This window comes from Malaclemys terrapin, chromosome 11 (assembly GCF_027887155.1).
Source record: "Malaclemys terrapin pileata isolate rMalTer1 chromosome 11, rMalTer1.hap1, whole genome shotgun sequence".
In the NCBI taxonomy this organism is placed as follows: domain Eukaryota; kingdom Metazoa; phylum Chordata; order Testudines; family Emydidae; genus Malaclemys; species Malaclemys terrapin.
In genome coordinates, this window is record NC_071515.1 from 28,446,046 (window position 1) to 28,468,009 (window position 21,964).

The following is a 21,964-nucleotide window of genomic DNA, read 5'->3' on the forward strand; positions in this document are numbered from 1 at the left end:
AGCCTAGGGTTACCATTCGTCCAGGATGGGGGGAGGGTCTCAGGAGGGGGCAGTCAGGGGACAAGAGGCAGGGAGGCTTAGGGAGGGGGTGGAGTCCTGGGGGGCAGTCAGGGGACAAAGCGTGGGGGGGAGGGTTGGGGGTTCTGAGGGGGCAGGGAGTGGGAGGGAGTGGAAGGGGCAGGGGTGGGGCTAGGGCAGGACAGGGGCGGGGCTAGGGCGGGGCTCCTCCCATCCTCTTTTTTGATTGTTGAAATATGGTAACCCCAATCTAGCCCAGTATTTGGTCTTCCTACAGTGGCCAATGCCAGGTGCCACAGAGGGAATGAACAGAACAGGTTCAGAACAGAACAGAATCAAGTGATCCATTCCCTATTGCCCATTCCCAACTTTTGGCAAACAGAAGCTAGGACTCCATCCCCGCCCATCCTGGCTAATAGCCATTGACGGGTCTATCCTCCATGAACTTATCTAGTTATTTTTTTAATCTTGACCTTCACAACATCCTCTGGTAAAGAGTTCCACAGACTGACTGTGTGTTGTGTGAAGAAATATTTTGTTTTGTATGTTTTAAACCTGCTGCCTATTAATTTCATTTGGTGACCCCTAGTTCTTGGGTTATGAGGAGTAAATAACAAGTCCCTATTTACTTTCGCCACACCAGTTATGCTTTTATAGATCTCTATCATATCCCCCCTTAGTCATCTCTTTTCCAAGCTGAAAAGTCCCATTCTTACTAATCTCTCCTCATATGGAAGCTGTTCCATACCCCTAATCATTTTTGTTGCCCTTTTCTGTACCTTTTCCAATTCCATTATATCTTTTTTGAGATGGGGTGACCAGATCCGCACGCAGTATTCAAGATGTGGGTGTACCACTTCAGAATAGGAATCTTGTCAAACCTTAACTTCCAACCAGCTCACAGTAACAGAACTGGATCCTAGATTTTGTGTTACTGTGCTGCTTGGCCAGGAAACGGAACTGAAAGAGTTTTGTTTTGCATTCTGAAGCTTAACTTATATTTTTAATATTGAAGAAGGGGGTATTTTAAAACCCAAAAAAATATTTTTCCTATTTTTTGAAGTAAAATGGGTGAGGCCCAAAGTCATCCACCCATAAGTGTGTCAGTTCATAAAAACTGTGACTGACAGATTTCCAAAATGTTGCATATTTAGACAACCACCAATAATCAATTAATACAAATTCCTTATAAAAAATAAAGACTATTTTATAATCTAGACAACATTGTGCATTAAGACTTCGAATGCAAAATTTAAGATCGGACACACTTCACGAGACTTACAGTAAGTTTACACATAGGTGAACGGTCTTAAAATACTTAAAATAATAAATGACAGACCATTTCACAAGCATTTTTAGGAATCAACTAAAGGAACTGCAGCAGATCTCAATGCTTTAATGAGCACCAAATAGTACTGTAAAAAGAAGCCCAACACAGCAAAAGAGGCAAAAGCCAAGCAAAATGTGTATAGTTAGAGTCAAAAACCCCTCTTCAAAGGGGGAAGCATCATACTATTTGTATTAAGGACTCCCATACATAATGGCACTGCCAGAGCTTTCCCATGCCATCCACACACCCCAAAATATGATGTAATAATCAAATATTGCACATCTACAGGAAGCTGGTGACAATCATTTAAAGAACCTCTTCACTTAGGCTTGGTCCACACTGGGGCGGGGGATCGATCTATGAAACGCAACTTCAGCTACGAGAATAGCGTAGCTGAAGTCGACGTTTCCTAGATCGAACTAAGTTTACTTACTGCGGGTCCACGCAGCGCAGGCAAGCTCCTCCGTCGACAGAGCTTCCTCCTCTCGGTGAGCAGGAGTTCCGTAGTCGATGGGTGAGCGCATCTGGGATCGATTTATCACATCCAGATGAGACGCGATAAATCGATCCCAGAAGATCGATTTCTACCCACCAAATCAGGGTAGTGTGGACCTAGCCTTATTGCTAGGGCCCTACCAAATTCAGGGTCCATTTTGGTCAATTTCACGGGCGGGGGAGGGAGGAAGAGTTAAAATTAGTCAATTTCATGTGTTCAAATAAGTTTACATTGGAAATTTCACAGTTGTTACCCTGTGGGTCCCAACCAAAAGCGGTCAGGGTCGCAAGGCTGTTGCAGGGGAGTCATGGGACTGCCACTCTCATTTCTGCCCTGCTGCTGGCACGGACATTGCCTTCAGGGCTGGGCAGCCCGAGAGGAAGATTGCTGGCTGAGCGCCCAGCTCTAAAGTTTCTAAACCTCAGCAGCAGCAGCACAGAAGGGAGGGCCGCAGGGTATGTGGAGGCAGGTTACCATATGTCTGGTTTACCCAGCAGTCTCCCACTAACAGCTGGAGCCGCAGCCACCTCATGAGGGGGGTGGCGATAGCTGGAGCCAGAGCTGCCCCTGCAGGGGACGGGGGAGAAGAGCGCACATGACAGCTGAAGCCGCAGAGCTTCCTGCAGCTGGGAGATATTCCAGAGGTGTGTCTGACCTGCTGCAGTGGCCCCCGCAGGGGAAGAGAAAGCCTTGCTCCTCCTCATCCTTGTGGACTAGCAGCAGGAGCCCTGTGCAGGGTAGGAGCCCCTGGCTGGGTGCCAGATTTCATCAGGGAGAATAGATTTCACGGTCCGAGACACATTTTTCACAGCCGTGAATTTGGTAGGGGCCTACCTATTGCACAGCAGCTACTATTGGTAGCGTATGTCAGTTAATTTTTTTCCTCCTTCACTGCTGCTGCAGTGGAAGAGGACATTTTAGTGTCCCAGTACCCAAAGCTCTCCTGACAGTGTATGTAGTGCTGGACTCATGCAAAGCTCCAATTTCAGGATGGTTAAAAAAAAGTAGTCCTTGCCATCACTACAGTCTACTCTCTATAGAAAACATTTGTGAAATTAAAGGCAAAAGTTATCAGCAACACCAACAACTTGAAATCTAGGAGGAGTTAGAAGTAGCTTTAGGTACCATACCTGGCGCTCAGCCTCCCTGTCAGTTTTTGTGATTTTTGCAATCCCACTTACACAGGGCCGGTGCTACCATTAAGGCAAACTAGGCAGTTGCTTAGGGCGCCAAGATTTGGGGGCACCAAAAAGTGGTGCCAATTTTTTTTTTTTTTTTTTTTTTTTTTTTTACAGCGTTCCTGGGCTGGGCTGCCGGTGGCGCACTGACACGTGCGGCTTAGACTCTCTCTCCCAGCGCAGCGGCTGCTCCACTTCTCCCGCCTCCCAGGCTTGCGGCGCCAATCAGCTGTTTGGCCCTGCAAGCCTGGGAGGGGAGGAGAATTAGAATGGGGGCGGCGTGCTCAGGGAGGAGGCGGAGCAGAGGTTAGCTGGGGTGGGGAGCTGTCGCACAGCTCCCTGGGGGGGGGGAGCTGCCGTGGGGGGTGCGCCTCAGACCGGAGAGGGGGGCGGGGAGCTGCCGCAGGGCTGGGGATGGGGGGTGTGTGCAAGGTGGAAGTTTCACCTAGGGCGCGAAACTTCCTTGCACCGGCCCTGCACGTACATATGTTTCATTTCCCTGTCACTGCAGAATAGACCCACACAAAAAGTAAACTTTCTGACCACATACAGGAAACAGTGAAAATGACTAGAAACATAGTGCTGCCAAATGGACAAAAGTGAAACTAAGAAATGGGGAAAATGCTAATCTTTTTTTGTCAGAGTAATTTTGTGCCACATCTGACAAAAGCGTGCAAAAAAAATTCAGAAAGAAAAAGGATTTGGAAGTTGTTGATGTTCCTTTACACAAAAAAAACCCATGCCACTGCCCTCAAACTGATGCACAGAGTACATATATACAGGAAATAGAGTATGCTGATAAGGAAACAGCCCTGTTGGACAAAGTGACATCAACCTAGATTCTTGCCAAGGGCATACACACTGAGAAAACTATGGTGCTCTGTTCACCCACCACCAGAGCACTCCGCATCCAGCATGTAACAAACTGCTGATTCTGACCCAAGAGCTGCTGACTCCCCAACTCTTCAGTCTTTGGGACAGAGCAGAGCACAGTGGAGCAACAGCATTGTGGATGTAACCTTTCTGTTGCCTGGAACTCTTCTTCAGGGAGAGAGCCTATAACCTCCTGCTTCTCCCAAGATTGTTCAAAGATGCTGAGATTGGCAATGAAAGGACTGAGGAAAAGAGTGGGGGAAAACAACTGCCAAGCAGCCAGAGGGCTTTGGGGCCCAATGACTTCCTAGGAGAAGAGTGGGTTCAAAACCCTCTGACAGGTATGTTGTAGATCAAGGATATTATACAAGTTAAAACACTTCCTTTGATTCTGTACACTGCCTTAAGCTTTGGCCAACAGATGACCATTTTATGAACACCTTTTTCCCCCCCACCAGGCAATGCTTTACTGCAGTTACACTCTGAACCAATCAATATTTGCCATTTTAAAGTAGTTTGTAATTTTGGCTTTGTTTTAAAATTAAACAATGCTTGTTATGTCTTATCTAGAATTGAAAAGACACTTCTAAAACTTTGCTCAATGTTTTGTTAGTTTTCAGTAAGCGTCAAACACTAAGAGGACTTTACAGATTCCTCAACTAGTTAATCACAAATGGGTTCAGTAAATTATGAAAGCTAAACAAGAGATAGTGAGGTATATTTATTTATATTAAGAGTGAGGGAATGTTTTATTAAGAGCAATTAAACAGCAACAATATCTACTCCTTAGCAATGTTTCTGTCAGCATAAAGACAAAACACTCACCCCACTCATCCAAAAATACTGCCACAACAGAAATGGCAATACCAGCTGTTGGCTGGTACTATGAGATTCTCCACATGTATCTCCAGTGGTAGAAAAGTTGTGCAATGTTATATTGACTTCATTTTAATGCATACACAAAAGGGGACAGAGAACAACTGCACAGGGAAACAATCTCAATTCCCAGCTACTGAGAGTCCAATGTCACAACATTAGTGTTCAGTTGCCATAAGAATTCCATAGCAAAAGAGACACTAAATTGGATTAACTTTTAAACAAACAAAGACATAAGAAGCTATATTTTTCAAGATATTTAAGACCTATTCACTTGCCAAACAATTGATAGTAGCTCAGGTAAATTCCATAACTAGAAGTATTTAACTACACTCCCTTAAAATCCACTATCCTATGTGCCTGAAGTAGCCTGCAATCTCTCTTCTGTCCACCTTTGGGGCTTCAAAGCTCTCAAGGTGCACCAGAAATGGGCTGCCTCCTGAATATCTTACAAAAACACAGAAGCCCAATTCGAAGTTAGTCCCCTACACATTTTGGAATGTAAATGGAAGATGAGTAACAGCTGTACTATGTACGTAATGGACTCACTATGTGCAAAAAACAATTTACCATTTGAAGAACCCTTTACAAGAATAATGACAGAACAATGCAAAATGTATGGACAGTATGCATTTTTCAGAGGCTCGTAACTTGCTCTAATCAAAACTAGTTTTCTTCTCAGTGCAAGTAATTTCCATGTCAAACATCAACTTTTAACCCATTTTAACCACAGAGCTGTTCAGAATTGCAAATGTTTTTCTCATTGAAAAATATACTTTCTATTAATAACAGAACTGTTGTATTCCAAGTTTCAGAAAGTTCTAAGCAAATGAAAACAGGGGATTAGAATGAAAACTGCTATGCAACCTTTACTATAATCAGTGGTGGCTACTTACACTATGATTCTTTGAGAGTCACAGAGAAAATTACTCTGCAGACCATTAAAGATTCACAGCAGCCCTTTAACTAAAAAACAAATCTCTATAGCCCGAAAAAAATTATATGGCACTGATTAAGTAATTTGCAGGCTTACATGTGCTTGTGGTTTGTCATATACATGAGAGGCCAATTAAAATATGTATTACTGACCACAGGTCTGCAATTATGAGGAGTAATATTACCTTCCCAGTTGCTAAGGAACTGAATCATGTCTTTAAGTAGTTTAAATTTTATAGGGACTGAACATATATGGGAGTTTAGAAAAACTAGACTTCAGAGAGGTGGATTAGTTATTTTATTGAAAATGTATGTCACTCATTGACATTAATGAGGATTAAAACTTAACATCTTTGAGGTGAATACATTCAGGTTATTGTAATTTTTTATTTAGAATTTTAAACTACATTGGATAGATTACACCTACTCCATTTAACTTGTGATGGCAGATTCCCCAAGAGATTTGTATGTTCTCAGGGATTGCCCATGGGTGCTTTATTGATATCTTTTTGTGATATAAACATGTTGAGAAAAATCACAAGATATTCTGTTTTTAACCACAAAAGGCAAAGGCCATGAGAGTTATATGTACTAAACAAAGGTTTTTTTCCCTCCTGCTCTTAACTGACTGAAGATTAATTGAGTGCTGAAGGGTAAACAATGTTATTTACATTTGTCCTATGCTTCTCTCTGAGATATATATATGTGTGTGTGTGTGTGCGCGCGTGTGTGTGTGCGTGCGTATTCCTTATTATAAGATTATTTTTTTGGTCTAGATAAAGCACTTCCATTTTATTCTCCTGTATGTGTAATTTTTCAAAGTACTTGCAATATTTATTATATGTATACAGTATCTAGTTGTTACCAGTTATCATATTAGGTTGTTGGTCCATTTCCTAATTCAGTGGTTTATATATTTACTTTAAAAGAGATCTCTGCTGGTTACTCTGGCTTGGTAGGCTTTGAGGAGGATGCTTGCTACTGAAATATCAGCCTGACAGACCTTTTTTAGCACCTATTAAAAGGTAGTCTTAAAATATCAAAGATGTTTTAGGCTCCGCTTACACTCTGGGTAAGTTCCATTTAAGTTTTTAAATTATACCAATAGGTTTAAAAGATTATAGGTGTGGTATAACCTTTTTTTTTGCAACAGCTTATTCTGTACCCTGAATATAGTTTTTCTATTTTAAGTTACTTTTGCTTTTTTGGGGTGAGTGCATTGGTTACTCTCCCACTTCCCATTTTCTGTATGGCTGGGAACAGCTCCCTAGTAATGGGCTCAGTCCTGCTCCATGGCAAAATTCCCACTGATTTCATTAGGAGCAGAAGCTATCCCATGGAGAATATTTACTTTTAAACTTTCTTTAGCCACATTTTAACTGTAGAATTTTGTAAACATTCTCATCTCCAATAAATAAACTTGACATCAATTTTAAAAAGTGTGTCCATTTTTAATCCTACATTGTTAGAAGCAACACCTCAGATTGCTAACATTAAAAATAGAGAAATATTCTTTTAATGTTTTTCCAGTTTGTTTTCTTTGTGCACTTAACTGCATTTTCACAAAAATAGAACCACTTCACTGTAGTCTCAGTCAATTTGTTTATGTGGGTCTCTCCACTTAGAAAGATAAATCCTTTTTAAAGAATAGCGAAATGAGATTGTAAAACCACATCAGGGACAGATGTTGAACCTGAAACTAACTTAAAAATACGTGTTTTTTTAAATCACAGTCTAGATATTTGGTTGACAGTGCTGTTTGAACTACACAAATTTTTAGTACAGAACATTAAACACCTGGGAGACAGTCAGTTAAGAAAATAGAAATACTAGTTTTTACTACTATTGGTTGTATAGCTGAATTTCAGTACAGAGGGGATGCCCTTTTAACTAGTTACCTTAATCTTTCAAACTGCTCTTAAATTTAGTGCTATTTTTTTTATTTCATGCCTGATTCAAAGGTTACGTTTGCATAACTGTTGAAGAACAGAGCCACATACACCAAGCTAGGAAATTTTTGTTTATTTTAAGTGTCATAACTTTGGCCTGCTAGCAGGCCAGAGTTCATGTTCAAAGACCCACCAACAGCAGATCCCTGCACATTATTATATATAAATGGCCAGTCTTCACCACACACAGTCAACACATTTTTTCCAAGTGAGGCCTCCCTCCTTTGGGAGAGATATTACATTCAACATGAAGCTATATGCCTCACTTACACTCCTACAATAATAAAAATTAATATTTTTACTTCCTTTTACACACAGAGAGAGAGCAAATCATTCCTTTATCCATTCAGTGCTAATCACACACCTCTGTGCAACATGGGACAGCGGGAATTATAAGTTTCTATTTGCCATAGAACAACAGCGACATGTCACTCAAGGTATGTCCTTATATGATAAGGTGTATTACAGTCAGTGGCAATCTTGCTGTCAAATCCATGCATGCTGTTTTGAAATATTTATTCTTCTGTTAAGTGCTAAGTGGACAGCAACAGTCAAAGACGTCTGAAGAATGTGAATGAAGATGACTAAAAAAAGACAGGCCACAGCGGTAATAAACTTCCAAACACTGGATCCATCTGGGGGGGAAGGGAAGGATGCCACAAGCATAAAACCTCACGCTGATTAATAACTTCAGTGTACGAATGAATCAAGCTTTTCTCCCCATTGGACACCAAGCTAATCAAATTACTGATACTTCAGAAAATCCAAGTCCCATGGGAAATATTGGTCCCTTTCTGAGTATGATCCACTTCCCTCTCACCACCAGTCCTTGAATGGTGAGCTCTGATCTCAATCCGTCCCAGCTATACGAGGGATTGGACACAACATGTCCCTCACCTGCATTTAACCATACACTTTCGCAAGAACTAATTGTCCGAAGTAAAGCCAGGAACTTACACAGACAAAAGTACCTTCTGACAGTAGCTTTTCAATTGTTCATTTCCATGTTTGGTATGTATAACATAAGAGGACAGACAAGTCACCAGAAAACCATCAATATCCTGACACAGCCCCTCACCAAAAATAATTAACAGACCTCATATTCATGCAATCCAATCTGCCAATCCCAAAACACACCCACTCCCTGGCAACCCAGCCCGTCAGCTCCAGTGAGTACCTGCAGTTCCATCCATCTTCAAGAGGGCAGGTGTGACAGATGAACTGTGGAGTAGACTGCAAGAGGCTAATCCACTGCTTCACAAGAGAGTTCAAATGGCTTCACTAGCTGCAAGCAGAGCCAAATGGGGAATCTGCCACTAAAAGAAGCACACTGATTGGCCCTTTCCTCCCTCTTCCCAACCCTCAAGAACCCAGAACTCTTTTCAGCTCGTTCCCATGGGCAACATCTGCTATAAGAGACAAAAAGGGTCACAGGGGTGGGGAAGGAAGTGGTTCCTTTTACATAGCCAGAGCAAGTCAGGTGCTGTGCATAAAACCAGGATATTACTGTCAAAGGAAGACCTCAAATGTCTATGACAAAAAAATTCTATTAATCTATTAATATATTTTGACACCTGGACAAAATTGTTACCTTAGTGAAAAAGCCAATGGTTGAACAGGCATTGGTTATGAGCACATCACCCTAGTAGATAGGTGACTTCAGAAACATTGCAGTTCAGACATTACCTTTAAGAGCTATAATAGATCTGTTACCCTGCCATAGTTTTCCATGTCTGTTTGTGCTGCACACTGATCTCTGTTCCAGGGAGGTTGGCAGTCTTGTGACTACACCACCACTTATGTCATGCAGGAGTCTGAATAAGCCACCCCCTGAGCAATAGAAGTTACACCAACCTAAGCAGTGGCGTGAACAGTGCTGTTGGCGGGAGAGCTGCCCCACTGTAAGCTCTCTAGTGTAGCCATAGCCTTGGTAACAGAAAAGCAGAGCGGGAAGAAGGTTTTATTTTTGTTTGTTTTTTTAAGGGTGCTGTGAGATGGGGAAGAGATTTTGCAAACAGAATAACTCTGAATTTTGAATAAAGTGAAGTGTCCCTTTAAGAAAAAGAGAAAGATTAAGTAAATTGTATTTTTGTTTGTTTTTAACACAATACAGAAAATTGTGTTTCAATAATATTTACAAATTTAGACTTTGGGTTTTCCTTCTCAATTGTCCATTTTCACCAGTACATCAGAAATCATTATACGATAAATCAAGTTTTCCCATCAACCTAACTGCTTTATCAACAGATGGTCCCACACAATGGAGAGAGCTCTAAAACTGGCAATTCAAACCCACAAAGATCACCGGAGTCAAAAGGCACATGTGGCTAAGTGTGACATTACTATTAAAGCCCAGGAAGATAAAGGATTTTAAATTTAGTTTTAAAATGTACATTTCACAATTTTAGTGTGAAATACCTTCCTAAAATAGCCACAGAAGACATTGCCCTCTGGAAGGGGGGGAGCAGAGAGAGTCAATCTCACAGCACGAAAACTCACAACTATACAGAGACATTGAGCTTTTCCAAATTTTGTTTCAGCAGAAACAAAAGTCAGTTGATGGTTTTCATAATGAATATATCTGCAGGCATCCCCTTATCTTAGAATTGTGTTACAAGTTACCAGGAACTCTAGAAATCCATGTGCACTAAATTCTTGTCTCTCAGAGATCTCATATTCTAGATTTAAACAAAAAACAAAATAAAGGTGTTTTGCACCTTTTTGGTTGCCAAGTTAACCTTCAGAGTCCTTGTCATCACTACATGTAACAGTTTGTAACCAGACAGAGACAAGGGTAGCTCTCAATCTGTTCTGTGTCCACAGACCACGGGGTCAATGCCACAGCAGCTAGTCACATTTTGACCCTACTAGATAGAGGGCTTCCCAGTGAGGAAACACCTCTGATTGTCTGCCTTTCCACTCCTTTGCCTCTTGTGGCAAGGTAGGAAATCAGAGGTGTTTCATATGCTGAGGGGGCTTCTTCCTCACTCAGCACATGGAGCAGGCAGAGCTCTCTCTTTCTCCCTCTCCCCTGCCCCCACCCCGCCCTTGAAGAGCTGGGAGTATTCCTGAAATGCTCTGTCTTAGCTGGCTCTGCAGTTCCTACTCTGGCTCCCATCACCACCATGCCAGGCTGCCATTCTCCCACACTGAGCACTGGGACTGGAAAATAAAGACATTCCTCCAACTCCCCCACAACACAGCACAGCACACACACCACACAGGAGTGACCAACTCCTAGTTGTCCCCTCCAGCCTCACCCAGCACCCGGAAAAGAAGCAGAACTCAAAGTAAGACAGAGCAATAAGGGTAGGGAGCACCAGCAGTATCTGAAGACAGTTAAACATAGTATGGATAGTAATGCTAACAAAGAACTTTCTATTCAACTGGTCTTTTTCAAAAGATCAGTTACCTCTTGTAACTTCTTTCCTACCCTGCCTTTGATCTACTTTTCTCTTTCTAGATCATGATCTATTCTTTCTTGCATTGTTTACCATGTCTATTTCCTCTTTTCATTCTCTCTCCCTCCATCCTCTTACCCTTTGTTGAGCTAATTCTCCTCCAAAAAAATCTCACCTCCAAATACCATGCTTCTCTGTTATAACTTTTCAATCACCCCTGTCCACCCACATGTATCCACTCATCCCCTCACACATCAGTTGCTGAGTGTCTGGTAAAATTTTGTGGACTATCTGCCTAAACCTATTTGCCAGGCCACAATCTAAAGGGACCCCTCTCTCTATCCCTACCCCCTTCTTCCCTTCCTCCATTGTCTAGAAGCAACCTCACCTGCTGGAAAAGAGAGTTGCTGGGATTCCTAGCAGGATGCTGGGCTCAGGTGCATCAGTTGGCATCTGGTAAACATGAATCCATGGCCCAACCTCTCAAGCAGCTAGAAGGAGGATTCCTCTCCTCTTTTTGCCCCCCACCCTAAACCAAGAGACTTCTAGCAGCTTCCTTGGTGATTGGGAGATCTTCACTAGATGCCTGAGCCTCCTAGCTGTGGTAATGGGAGAAGAGGGTGCCTCAAGCAGCCTCTTCATCCCCTAGCCTCAGTGTTTATTGCTTTGCAAAACTACAGAAGAGGGAAATTGACCAGATTATTGTCAATTTCACAGCAGGACAAGATTTACCTAACAGCAGCAAAACTAACTTTCTCTACTTGTGGCATCCAGCAAACCCTTATTCAGTGATCTACTAGAGGCCATATTAGGCTCTAACTCTAGGAAGTGGTTTCAACACAGGTGAATTAAAGTACTGAATCAATTCCTTCTACTTTGCTCATAAGTTTTTCAGAAACCTTTTGTGCAGAAAGTATCACACATAGGTGTCCACATTTGGTTTTTAAGTTTCAGATTAATAATTTGCAGGATCATCTAAATACATCGTAATATACGCTCTCCATTTCCTGCATTAACTGGTTACCTTAGGGCTGCTGCTTTTTAAAAATATAAACAATAGTAACCTGTACTTACGTTCACATGCTGGGGGAGAGGAAAACATTATAAAGATTCCAAACAAAAAAGAAAAAATTGGCCAAGTTTTGGGTCTATGAACCTTAATCTCTTACTATTTATTTGATACAAGTTTTTCCTTCTTATAGCCATTACTTCAGCTTAATCTTTCCTATTAATAATTCTCAGTGCCACTGTAGAATAATAAAGGGGTAGAAATAAGGAGAGGGAAAGGACGACAGAGTTTCCAAAGCATATCTGTGGGCTGGGGTAGGGAAGCTTGCACTGTTCCAGACCATGCTGTAGATGGATTAATGCACTCTAGCGCTGTTAATCTGGCACCGTTCACAAGCAATTAGAAATAACAGCTTTCTGCTGATGGTACTGAAAAATAAGCACCTCTTTGTTACCCATTGTCTGAATACTGAGAAATATGCATTGAATTGTTTCAATACTATTGTACCCACTACCTCACCTTTCTGCTGAACTTCTCTAATTGACACCTTCCCCTTCTCCCGCCCACCACACCCACTCTTTCCCTACATCTGGTCCTCTTGCCCAATGGCATAGGAATGCTGCTTATGTCCACTCCAGCAAGGTTCCCTCTTCCAGGGAGAGGGAAAGGCAGAGATTATGAAGATGTTTCGGACTGAAATGAGCAGCACGCCTACACCAAAGCAGTTAGAGGCAGCGTAATATAAATGTGGGTTAGGAAAATAGTGTAAAGGACCACTCTGCCCCCACCCCCAAATCCCAAAAAGCCTTCACTGTTGGCAAATTCTGGATATTTGGGCTCTGTCTCTTCAGCCTTCAATTTGTTTACTGAATTTTCTGTCTGCTTGCCTACCTTTAAACCCCATATGTTGATTGCTTTCATTCCAAACTGTGGAATTGTTAATTTCCTTGCAAGTTTTTCCATTAGGACAGAGAGGATCCCATCCTTTCCTCTTGTCCACACTATTCCCAAGTCAATCTTTCCTGCTATTCTGTCTAGACCAGGCTTGTATTTTAGTTTTTTTGCTTTAGAAGTATCCTCTGTCAGAAGTTGCCAAGTGCATCCATCCTTTGACAGACTGTTTGAATGAAACAATGCTTTTCATCACCACTACAAGGTTACTAGCATGATCAGAACATACCATGAAATAACCACAAGTTTAGTCACCAACACAGATCGTAAACTTTCCCTGGTGAGAAGGGGAGACACAGGTTACCAGTTTCTGCAGGATTTATGCCTTCATCAAAAAGAAAATTATGTTTCTTGTCCTTGTGGCAGTAAAGATTAGATCGGAGGCACATCTGGATGGTTAACTGGTATAATATTGTCTTCTTGAGGCTGCAGACAATTCCAAGCAATAACTGAGCTGAACTAGTCAGCTTTACAGCTGCTCTTCAAAGCTTGGGGACAACCGTGAAAGTGGCAAGAATCACGTAAATTTTACTCCGCTTCTTAGGAAGCTAAGTAGAAGCATCGGAGGGGTAGCCGACGAAGTGGGCATTCATCCACGAAAGCTCATGCGCCAATACATCTGTTAGTCTATAAGGTGCCACAGGACTCTTTGCTGCTTTTCCTAGGTCCAGATTTTGCTTCTGCTTATCCAAGGAAGAGCTCTGCTGTCAAAGGCTCAGGAGAACAAGCATGATGTGCTAATAACCTGCATATGGTGTTTCCTCTAAGGCAGTGGTTCCCAAACTGGGGTTCGTGAACCACTGGGGGTTTATGAAATGTTACAGGGGGTTCTCGGAAAAAAATTCCCTAATGGCGGACAGAGCTGTCCATAGGGACCCTGGGCAGCACAGGGCCCCCGGGCAGCACAGGGCCTTGGGGACTTCCAAGAGCTAAGCAGATCAAAGCAAGCATCTCTATCACACTGAAGAGATTTAAACTTCAAGACTCCTTATAAGAAATAGAAAGGGAGGTGGATATTTTTTGCTGTTATTAAAATTAAATAGGCTGTTAGTGTTGTTTTTAAATTACTATGAAGAACAAATTTAAGCTTTGTTGTAATGTGCGTTGTTTGCCTGGACTGCTCAAGACCTGAATGCTTGTGTAGGAGGAACTCTTTGAGCTAACTTCTTAAATACCTTCATGCTGTTTCACATCTGATACTCCTTGATGAAACATAGGAGCCAGAGGCACCCTTTTTTTCTGGCAGCCCCCTCCTCCCCTCACACACACACACTGACATGCCCCTTTTTTCTACTGGTGCCTCTGAGAGGAGCCTTGTCTTATAACAGGCTTCATCAAAAGTGAGACAAACTACAAAAGTGAGATCTTGGAAGTGTGTTGCTGTTTTCATAATGTAATAAAAATACTGTAATGATAATTAATCATTCATAAATAGTGTGCAATAAGCATGTCAAAAACAAATTTTATATTTTCAAGATCACTGCTTTTATAATTTATGCTGAGGTAAGGGAGAAAATCCCTGGAAATATTCATTTTTAGGAGGGGGTTCACGAGACTTGACATTTTGGTGAAGGGGGTTCGCTGGCTGTTAAAGTTTGGGAACCACTGCTCTAAGGGTATGTCTACACTGCAATTAGACACCTGCAGCTGGCCCATGCCAGCTGACTCCAGCTCAGGGGCTCCAGCTAAGAGAGAGTTTAATTGCAGTGTAGAATTCCAGGCTCTGTCCCCAGCCTAAGCTCTGGGACTCTCCCACCTCATAGGGTCCTAGAGCCCAGAAGTCTACACTGCAATTAAACAGCCCCTTAGCCTGAGGCCAAGTTAGCAGACATGGGCCAGCCACTGGTTTTTAAATCACAATGAAGGCATACATACCTTAAGAGGGAGCCTGTTCAGTTTGTTAGAGGACAGGCAGACCTACAGGGGATCCAAAGTCAGAGAGGACTGGAAAAGGGGCTCCACACTAGCCAAAGCTCCCTGCAGCGAGGGCAGGAGCAAAAGCCTTTGGAGACCGGGGAGGTGGGAAGACTCTTAAATGGGAATTAGGAGGCCTATAGTAGTAGCCCGGATCAGGCAGCGCAGACAGGTACTGATGGGAGTTGACACACTTGTTTAAGGTTCAAGCTGGGAATTCCAGGGGAAGGGGGATGTTAAGTTCCCCTTCTATTGTCCTGCAGACACAGGGCACAATGGTGAGCCCAGGAGAGGTGTCCCTAATCAAAAAGGGAAGGATTACTAGACTGCTGTTTAGATGAACTGCATTCTTTTAATAAATAAGATTGTAGAAATGGTGTTGGACTTGCACAAGTATCTCACACAATTGTGAGAATCCTAAGAATGGGGGAATGGAGGCAGGGGCAGGAGCCTATGGCAGCTGAGAGAAGACCCAGTTACACCCACCTCAAGTAAACCTGGAAGATCCACAGGAATAAAAGAGCAGAGCTTCCCCACGCCGCCCCCCCAAAAAAAACAAAACACACATCTGCCTACAAACAATAAGGTGGTTGGGAGATGGGTTTAATATGGAACCTACATACACCCTGTGATGGGGAAAGAAAACAGAAGTTCCAATCCAGCATCCAGAAGCGGATCAAGGGTGCTTCACGTTTATCGAATACCAAAACCTGAAGCAGAAGATGGGAGCTCCAAGCAGAATTCAGAGACAGCCCCCTGGCAGGAATCCCAATGCTCTCCATAACACCTGTGGATTTGGATTGTGGCGAGGACCTATATAGCTTGTTCCCATTAGCATCAGTACAAAAGAAAAATCTGCACTTCTGACCATCTGATTCTAGGAACAGTGAAGCACAAATTAATAGGGCTGTTGATTAATCGCAGTGAACTCACGCAATTAACTCTAAAAAATTAATCGCAATTAATCACAGTTTTAATCACACTGTTAAACAATAGAATACCAATTGAAATGTATTAAACATTTTTGGATGTTTTTCTACATTTTCCAATACACTGATTTAAATAACAAAACTGAATACAAAGTGAGCACTGTGTACAGTGATCACTTTATATTATTTTATTACAAATATTTGCACTGTAAAAATGATAAACAAAAGAAATAGTATTTTTCAATTCACCTCATACAAGTACTGTAATGCAATCTCTTTATCATGAAAGTGCAACTTACAAATGTAGAAATTTTTATTACATAACTGCACTCAAAAACAAAACAATGCAAAACTTTAGAGTCTACAAGTCCACTCAGTCCTACTTCTTGTTCAGCCAATCGCTAAGACAAACAAGTTTGTTTACATTTATGGGAAATAATGCAGCCACCTTCTTATTTACAATGTCACCTGAAAGTGAGAACAGATATTTGCATGGGACTTTTGTAGCCAGCACTGCAAGATATTTACATGCCAGATATGCTAAACATTTGTATGCCCCTTCATGCTTCAGACATCATTCCAGAGGGCATGCTTCCATGCTGATGACACTCGTTATAAAAATTATGCATTAATTATTTACTGAACTCCCTGGGGGAGAATAGTAGGTCTTCTACTCTGTTTTACTCGCATTCTGCTATATATTTCATGTTATAGCAGTCTCGGATGATGATCCAGCACATGTTCGTTTTAAGAACAGCTTCACAGCAGATTTGACAAAACACAAAAAAGGTACCAATGTGAAATTTCTAATTAAAGCTATAGCACTCAGGTTTAAAAATCTGAAGTGCTGTCCAAAATCTGAGAGGGACAAGGTGTGGAGCATGCTTTCGGCAGTCGTAAAAGATCAACAGTCTGATGTAGAAACTACAGAACCCGAACCACCAAGAAATAAAATCAACCGTTTGCTGGTGGCATCTGACTCAGATGATGAAAGTGAAATAGCGTCTGCCTGCACTGCTTTGGATCGTTATCGAGCAGAACCCCTCAGCAGCATGGATGCATGTCCTCTGGAATGGTGGTTGAAGTATGAAGGGACATATGAATCTTTAGCACATCTCGTAGATAAATAACTTGCGACACCAGCTACAACAGTGCCATGTGAAAGCCTTGTCTCACTTTCAGGTGACATTGCAAACAAGAAGCAGGCAGCATTATCTCCTGCAAAAAAGTAGGACTGAGTGGACTTGTAGGTGCTAAAGTTTTACATTGTTTTATTTTTGAATGCAGTTATTTTTTGTACATAATTCTACATCTGTAAGTTTCAACTTTCACGATAAAGAGATTGTATTACAGTCCTTGTATGAGGTGAATTGAAAAATACTATTTCTTTTATTTTTTACATCATAAATATTTGTAATCAAAAATAAATATAAAGTGAGGACTGTACTCTGTGTTTCAAATATATTGATTTCAATTACAAATGTAGAACACATCCAAATATATTTAAATAAATGGTATTCTATTTTTTTAATAGACAGCCCTACAAATTAACCATCGTTGCCCTTTACTGCTGCTTTATGATAAAGTGTCTTGAAGTTTTTAAGAAAATGTTTTCTGTCTGAGCTTTACATTAAAAATATCAGGTCTTCATGTCTAAGGATGTAAGCAGACCTGTTACTCCCTTTCTCTCCCCCGCCCCCAGTTTCAGGATGGGGAGCCGCAGATCTGGGCTGGGACATCACTACTGTGGTCCTCCTAAGATAGTGCCGTCGTCCCCCAGCAAAGAGGGGAGAAGACATGTAGCTGATATTTTAAAAGGTAAAAAGGTGGAGGGAATGAAATACTGTGTCTCCATATTCATAAAGAAGCAGCAACGCTTTTGCTTGTCCTGTCATCTTTTAGAAGTCAGAAAATTCCCCAACTCTTGAAACATAACTCACTAAAATGTTGTTTTTCATTTCAATTTGTTCTTTGTTAACTTAGAAAAAAAAGGATGAATGAAATACAAGGTAAGATTTATAGGATAATTTGGCATATGAGCTGCCATAAATAAGATTAGTGCGCTACTGCCAGACTGTTTAACGTTCCCCAGTGTGTAAGCATTTGTCCCGTTTCTGACCACATGTAGTGTGAAATCAAGAGGTAGATGTGCTATACCAACCAGATTGTTCTACAGTTACACAAAGCTGTCCTGCAGACTATGTTCCACTTTACCTTTCTTTCACTTTCCTCGCTGATTCCCAAGCTACTCCACTTGTGATATTAATGCTGTTGGGGAAAGATGAGATCAGAAACCAGCATGGAGAACTTCTGTTCCCACAGAGCTCAGAAATTTGATGATCTCAGAGGATTGTGTGAAAGAAGATCCCTGACATCTTCTGTACTTTGCCAGCAGCCCTTTATGAGTATGCAGTGGGAAAAGTTAATGGCTCTGCTGAGGTTTCCAGTGTCTCTCCCCACTTCCTCTTCTCATTTGCCTGCCTCTCTTCTCCCATCCTCCTACAGAATTCTGCACATGGCCCAGAGATGTACACTTGCTCTCCTAAATTTAATGTAAAGCAAAATCATTTTAGGAGAGCTAATGTAATTCTCTAGCTAAACTCAACCACCTTAAATCCATGTTCTGTCCTCTCTTCTCTGGTCCCTATTTCCTCCTCATAGATGTGATTTGAAGTGGGGCTCTTACTTCAAAAAAGTTAAAAGGCTTTAAACCAGTGAGTCCCTATGCTTCCTCTTGAAGATATTTTAACAAGAGTTCCTTCATCTTCTGCTTAATCCTGTGAAAAAATCATAATCCTGTTCATAGTATCCATATAGAGAAGAAGCCATTAAAATATCCAATACATGCCAACAATTAACATGTAGTTTCCAGAAACATCTTCTATTCTAAGTATGGGGGGAAAGTGTGGTTCTCTAAGATACCATGGTGCGGTAACTGTTGGAAAATTCTGACTTGAATTTTGACCACTGTATATTGCTATGGGAATAACTGTGATGGTACAAAACAGTACGTTTTACTACAGAATCAAGCCAAAAACACTATACTTCATAGAAGGACACAATTATAAAGTCATTTTTATAATCAGAAGGAAGACTGGAGATGGGGGAGGATAGCTCAGTGGTTTGCGCATTGGCCTGCTAAACCCAGGGTTGTGAGTTCAATCCTTGAGGGGCCATTTAGGGATCTGGGGCAAAAATCTGCCTGGGGATTGGTCCTGCTTTGAGCAGGAGGTTGGACTAGATGACCTCCTGAGGTCCCTTCCAATCCTGATATTCATTGAAAATAAACAGAGGAATTTTATTATGTATTAATACACTTAAAATTGGCCCACTTTTGAAGTCCAATTTAACAAATGTGTCAGATTATGTTTACATCCTAGCAAAACTGGGAGAAAGCCTTGCCTTTGATACAGGACTTGACAAAGTGATGATTCACCCAAGGAAGGATGGGCAGCCTGTTGCCACCCTTAATTCACAATTAACAATAGGATAGCAGGATATGGTAAAATCATGACTCAACACTAAAACTGAAAAGTCGGCCACTTTATTGGACCTATGATGTTTGCCAGTGGTAATTTCTAACCTGCCTTATTTCAAACAACCATTTCTTTCCAATACACAGGCTAACAGCTCTTGAAGTATATTTTATTTAATATTCCATAAGCTCTTGGGGACAATGACCATGCCTTATCAACGTAGTGGTGTACCAAGCATGCTGTCAGACAAAGAGCAAGTGCATATATGTACACAACTAAAATACCAATGATTATTTTAAGTGTAAGACAAGGAACCCCTAAATGCTGTATCTGTGCCTTTACAGCAGTGTTTGCCCGATCATAAGAAGGCCCCACTAATGGTAGCCATTGTTTCTCAGGGGAAGTCCTAGTCACTTAGGAAGGAGCATTATGCCCTCCTTAAAAGCCACAAGCATAACAGATGTACAACAGTGCATCCTGATATATCACAACTTAATATGCACAGGCTGTCATACCTAAATTACAGTCCATACATTTGGGACATTTCCACAACTGTCCAGGTCTGGAAAGCCCTTCCCAAATAATAGTGACCTCTCCTAAAGCTTATTTGTTCTTGGAATTTAAAGTTCCATTCTAAGATAATGACAATCTCCTCCCACAATCGTCCCTCATACATGTATCTGTATAAAAATTAGTCTAAGCCATCCATTTGAATTAAATGAAGCTTTCCACACGAGTTAGCTGCTTTAAAAAACAAAAAGCAGATGTAATGATCTCTCCAGAAAAGCGTGCACACACTGATTTTAGATTTTTTAAAATCTGGAACATCTTTATATTTATGGACACCAAAGCTCCTGGTTAAATTAGGCTTCCTAGAGGTCTAGAACCATCCACTATTTGCTAATGAAAGCCATAAGAAATCTATATCATTTCAAACTAAATACTTTTATTTGAAGGCGTCATCTCTGGAAGGGATTTCCAATGCAATGTTACATATTGTGATTCATGCATTTAGCAATCTAGGGTTCTTTTAGTGGTTTTTCCCAGACATTCCTTAGAGTGGGTTTTTCGCTCTAGTGTCACGGTTGAAGTTAACCCTATGGATACAGTTCTGTAACAGCTGCCTCTATCCATCCAGCCTAAGTCGCCACAAATATATTTGCCTCATCCCCTCCTTTTAAGAATACAGAGCCTGCAAAGCAATCTGCTACGTGAGTACCAGGTGGGGTTTGATCTCAGAAGCCACAGCCGGACTGTGTGGCATAGTAACAACATGGCAACGATTAGGTAACTTGTTGCAACAGTAAATATTCAGCCACATTCTTCACAAAGGAGCAAACACCCATGGGCGCTGAAAACGCACAGCCCTTTGAACAGACGACTCATTACAACTCACAACCCCACCTCCCCCGCGCACACATACACATCATGCACCCCAGGGTCTGGAGAACTCTGATGCAAGTCTCCTCTGGTTCTCAATCTGGTTTCAATCCCAGCCGAATGAATCCCATCTCCGCGGGGAAACAAGAGCCGGGACACACACAATCCCTTTCACCAAGACTAAACAAAGAGGGCAGGCGGAAAGGGGGGTGAGGGGCAGCTCCACGCAGAGGGAGCCTCCAACTCCCACACAAACACCGCTTCACCTGGAAGAATCCCGCCTGCCCAGCGCCTCTCCGGGAGCTTTGTCCTCCCAAGCTCCGCAGAAGTGGCTGTGCAGGGGCGGGCCCCCATCCGCATGTGCATGGAAAGCCAGGTCGGGGTAGCAGGCAACAGCGCGCCTCCCCCAACCAATGCCGGTCCGTAACCTCTGACCCCGTTGCCTAAACCCTAAAACCATCGTTCCCCCTTGTTCCCCTCTGGGCCCCCGGCCCCAGTTCTCCCCAGCCCCGGCACCGGCCGCGTTCTCCCCCGCAGCAGCCCCTCAAAGCAGCGCTGCCCGCCCCGGGACGCACCGTACCTCTCCCCTCAGCGAGCGGGTCCCTCCCGCAGCCCGGCAGCCGCTCTCCGGCTCTGCCCGACCCGTGCAACTGAACTGGGCGCCGGCCACGCCACGCCACGCCCCCTCTCCCCCCGGCACAGGGCGGAGGCAGCGGGCGGCCGAGGTTGGGAAGGGGCTGGGACGCTCCCAGCACCTCCAGCCGCCGCCCGGCCCGGGCCGCCCGCGGCTCGCAGCGCCCCCAGGCGGCCTGACTCCGACGCTGTCCTGGCCGCCCGCGGGGGAGCTGTGCCCCGCTGTAAGGCGGGATGAGGCACGTAGCTGCCGCGGAAAACCACCCTCCGTCCCAGGGCCAAGGTTTAAACTGGGGCGCCTCCAGTTCGGCACCTGCCGTCCAGCCTGGGGGATGCTCAGTAGCTGGGAACTAAGTTATCCTTGGGAATCCCCCGCTCCACACACACACACACACACACACACACACACACACACTCTGCCAGTCCCGGCCCCACTGCAGGAGCCGAGGGACACTTGTCAAATGTCAACAATAGACAAGGAAAAGTTGCGATGAGATTTGCCCCCGTGCCCCCTCATCGGGACTAACTTTATAAAGGAGCAAACATTGGAAAACTTAAAAAAAAAGGGGGGGGGAGTTCCCTCTTGCATTCCCCCGTTCCAAAGACTACTTTAGA

The 21,964-nt window shown here is 42.8% G+C and overlaps 1 protein-coding gene across 4 annotated transcripts in view; it reads right to left on the minus strand.

The window, feature by feature from the left end:
* The window catches only part of MYO1B (myosin IB), a 193,449-nt gene extending 172,006 nt beyond the window's left edge, over window positions 1-21,443 (minus strand). Inside the window, exon 1 of one of the 4 annotated variants that reach the window (XM_054043748.1) lies at window positions 21,297-21,443. The gene's annotated coding sequence lies outside the window, so the exon portion shown is untranslated. Of the gene's footprint in view, window positions 1-21,291 lie in introns of all 4 variants that reach the window. The other 3 variants (XM_054043750.1, XM_054043751.1, XM_054043749.1) reach the window with 3 other exon arrangements.
* Window positions 21,444-21,964: the final 521 nt, after the last annotated feature.